Source organism: Berghia stephanieae, chromosome 10, assembly GCF_034508935.2.
Source record: "Berghia stephanieae isolate SIO BIC M18660-M18661 chromosome 10, UCSD_Bste_1.3, whole genome shotgun sequence".
In the NCBI taxonomy this organism is placed as follows: domain Eukaryota; kingdom Metazoa; phylum Mollusca; class Gastropoda; order Nudibranchia; family Aeolidiidae; genus Berghia; species Berghia stephanieae.
Genome location: NC_088369.1, coordinates 13,386,237 through 13,390,587, shown reverse-complemented (window position 1 = coordinate 13,390,587; position 4,351 = coordinate 13,386,237).

Here is a 4,351-nt window from a genome sequence, read left to right as displayed (position 1 = left end):
GAATACCTGGTACTTGTACAACCCTATCGTTCGTCTCCATCTACAATATCAGCGGTGCTCGTCTCTTCAAATCTTTTGTGTTTATTTTTACAAGCAAAGTCCCATTATGATGATAACTTGTGTATTTGCAAGAAGTTCCTTCTTAAAGACTGCTGACTTTGATAATATTGACTTTGTTGCTGTTGTTGGACTATTATACTTTATCAAAAAAACAAACAAATTATAAAAAAAAATAGGCATGGGGTGACAAAATGCTTCGCTCACAAATTGGTTTGAAGAATTCCATACATGCACTTACATTTAAAAAAAGATTTAGTCACCTGTGAAATTTGTTACAAAAGAATGAAAATCCCTCGTGCAACGGATTATACTCTGACAACTAGATGAATTCATTTCCTTTCTGTACTCTATAACACAATAACTACAGGAGACTAGATATCTTCACTTCTTTATTACTATATTTTATAGCGTGAATGCATTTGCTACATGATTCAGTCCCCTTGATCATTGACTGTGTTATAATTAACACACGTCCTCTCATATAGGACCGGTATCTCGGTGTTGTGGATTATATTGCCGTCTGTGTGATCTGTGAATCTTATTTTCGCTCTGTTTAAATCAAGTCCTTTGACCTGTTGTCTCCATGTGAGTTGTCCTCATCATAGTGTTAATTGTGTTGGACATAACTGCGAGACTCTGAATGGGATTCCTGACCTCCCGTTGTGGGCAGGAAGGTCACTATTTCTTCTATATCCCTAAATCTGTTTTCCCAACGTGCTTTCTGTTTTTTATCTTAGTAAATGAGATTACTTGGTTTTGCCCATTCCCTGGACAGGGTCCTTTGCTGGGAGGGAATCAGTCAAATGTATAGTTATAGTTTTGGGAAGTGATATTTTTTTTCCTTGTAAATCATCTCTTTGTTATGTATTGTTGCATTTGTTTTGAATGTTTAATGTAAGCATTTGAGTGTGTTCCTCTTAGTGGGATCCTGTGCTTGTGGCTGGATGAGACTTTTAGGTGATCTCACACTATGCACAATTATAGTATGCTCTTGGAATCTTAATCTTATTTGTAGCGTTCCCCCTTTGTCCTACTTTTCTTGTGTGCTTTTAATTTTTACTACCCCATTTTCTTCCTTTTTACTGGCATTTCAATGGCCTACATGTGTTGCAAGCACTGTAAAACCCTTAAAAACAAACGGCTAATGGACACAATCAGTGACAAATGCAGCCCCTTATAGCGCAAAGACTAAAGGTGTTTTTTTTTCTTTTAAAAATTTTTATTAATGTCTTCTGGAATCTATAAATTTTAATGTCCAGAATCTATTTTTTGATAGACTTGTTTCTTGGATTTGAATGCATCTGGTTGACAGGGGATAATTTGCACTGTTTTTTTTTTTATTAGAAAGTATATTGTTGAATTGTTAATTTTTACTTATAAGAACTTATATTTTTATTATAATATTTTTATTTTATTATATTATTATCATTATTTTTATTATTATTATTATTATTATTATTATTATTATTATTATTATTATTATTGCTATTTGTTTTCTATTCTCTTTTCTCTCTGTTTACAGACTGTTGACATGTCTTTCCGTTTTTAATGTTATTATTTTTCTTTCTCTTTCCACGACATTCATGCTACTAGACTAAAGACGTGATGCTTTAACACACATCCCATCCCCACACCCCTCCATCCCACCAATATTGTTTGCTCATTTACTGGAAGTAAAAAATAGAAACTATTACTATTAATGTAACGAAATTTAAGAAAGAGTGGGGGAAAATGTTTTGGCGTCGAAAGTTTCCGTGTTACCAGATTTCTCACCTTCTTAAAGGATTGTTGGATTGGAATTTAGTTTTGTTACCACAGTAAATGATCATACAAATAAACCATGCAAGAACCTTTCCCCCGACCCGACCCCCACCTCCCCCACTCCCACCCCCTTAGTTGCCCTTTGGGAATGTAAAACCTGCTGCCTTTTCGACTTCCGCTCTGTCTGTTGTTTCAGTTTTATACGGCTCTCTTTCCTCTTCCTGAGATGAGAGAGCTTTGTTCATGCATCTTTCATATATCCCTTTTCAGAGATTCAAAATGTATTCCTTTCGTTTTTTTTTTAGATGATACAGATAAGAAAATACACTTAAACTTAAAATATCATCTTCTGTTTGTTTTCTTTTTGTTTTTTTTTTCATTTTGGGAAGAAAAAAAATTTGTCAATCGTCTTTCTGAATTTGTGTCCCATTTCTTCATGTATTTACAAGTTGATTGTACACTTATCTGCAGGGATTCTGTGTACGTGTCCAGACATAAGATATATTTCCCATGCTGACTTAGGAGGTTTCAACTCTTGCTGTCCCCTCTATCTCCCATTATATATTTTCCCCCTTCGAAATTGCCTCCTATCCTTTTCCTTGAGATTAGTGGTTTTCTCCCCTAGTCCTGGCTGGAATTGTTTGCAGAGAGGAGGAAACAGGGGGAGAAGGAGAAGAATAGATGAAGTGATTATACCATTTCTTTCTTGTGAATCATCCCATTGCTATAACTAAAACTTTAAATTATTTTGATACATATTTTGTAAGAACTTGTGTCTGGGTTTATCTTTATTGATGGCCTCAAACAAAGCGTTAAAAGTGAAAGACTGATAGAATTGCTCTTGTTATTTGTCTCTATCCTCTAATTGAACTAGTCTCCTTCTCTAAATTGTAAACAATCCTAGATCTTTTGGCTGTCCCATCATCTTCCTTTTTATTATTGGTGTTGACATGATCTATAAGTCTGGAAATCTCCATGAAGATCAGAGTATTAATTAACCTCCAATAAGGAGCAAGGTATTATAGCTATATAGACGTAAAGATAAGAAGAGTGAATTGAAACCAAAGTCTTTATCAATAGTTTCATGAGCAACTATGGAGTGTTGCGGATTTTATGACAGTTTTTTTGAAACGCGAGGAAAAAAAAACATATTTACAGTACCTGTTTTAAAAATTCCTTTAATATAATATGGTGTAATTAGTAGAACCTCTCAATGCAACTTTGTGATAAAAAGAAGGGAAAAAAATATGGATTTACAGGAAGTATAATTTGGGTGGGGGGAGGGAGAAGAGCTTTTTAACCGGTGTCGTGAAAATTTTTTTGAATTGAAAATCAATTCCCTTGATATCACAAATTGTAGATTTTGACTTGAGAGGTTCTTTGTTTTACTAGAGTGTTTATATTCATATCATTTATCGTTACTGTGCAAGCAGCTGATTAATTAGAGACCTATAGTTTTTATCATCATTTCATTCTGAAAAAAAGAAAAATCAAAGAGCTACTAAATGAAGTTATCAACGTTGACCCAAGCGGCTTGTATACCAGATTTGTCACTTACTGTGATGAAATCCAAAGTGCGACTTTTTAATTTTTATTTTTTTGTTTTTTTTTTTGGTTGTCTTTCCGTACTTTTATAAAAATGAAGAATCGTTTAAATTTATATTAGATTCACCCATCCGTGATTTGCTTTCAAAATTGTATTACTCTAAAATTTGTTCTAAAACATTTTGATTTATATAAATTTACATAGAGCAGAAAAGATAAAAATAAAAGAAAATCAGGCTCATTGGTTGATGCAAATTTTATTTTAATTTTAAAAAGACATAACTTTTATTTTGCTTTATTTGAGGTGGCAGATCTGGTATACCTTACTGTCCTTGATGAATTTGATTTCTATGTCTTATGGATATGGCAATGTAAATGTTGCTGCTTGGAGCTCGAAGAAATAAATAAATAATGTGAAATTGAATACATAGTGGCCACTACCACATTATCTCATTCGTCTGTAGTGTTTTATTCATCCTGTTTTGTTGATAAAGGGGAAAAAAGGGAAACCTGAAACGTCCATTTTATCTGTTTTTTTAAATATTAAATTGAAGCTTACATTCAATTTCACATTGTTATTTATGGATATGGTAGACAAATTTCGGTTGCATTTGATGATGGATGCTTGTAATGATGGGCTGGGAGTTATAATCATGGGATACAGTAGAACCTCTATAATCTGTATACACAAGTGAAAAATAATGAAGTAGAAGAATTGTGTAAAGTTTTATAGACAAGGATTGATGATGCAGATGCGTTTGGATTTCCCCTTTATCAATAGACATGACAATGAATAATGAATATAATCCTGGCAGGATTTTTTTTTACATGATTTTCTTGATGATTTAGTGATTTTAGCACAAGTAGTCTCATAGGAATTAAACTTGATCAAGTTCATCATGAATAAAATTTGAATATATTTGTTAAGATTGCCCATTTATGCGAAACATGGGAGGAGAATTTAATGTTTTGCATTTCATCACAA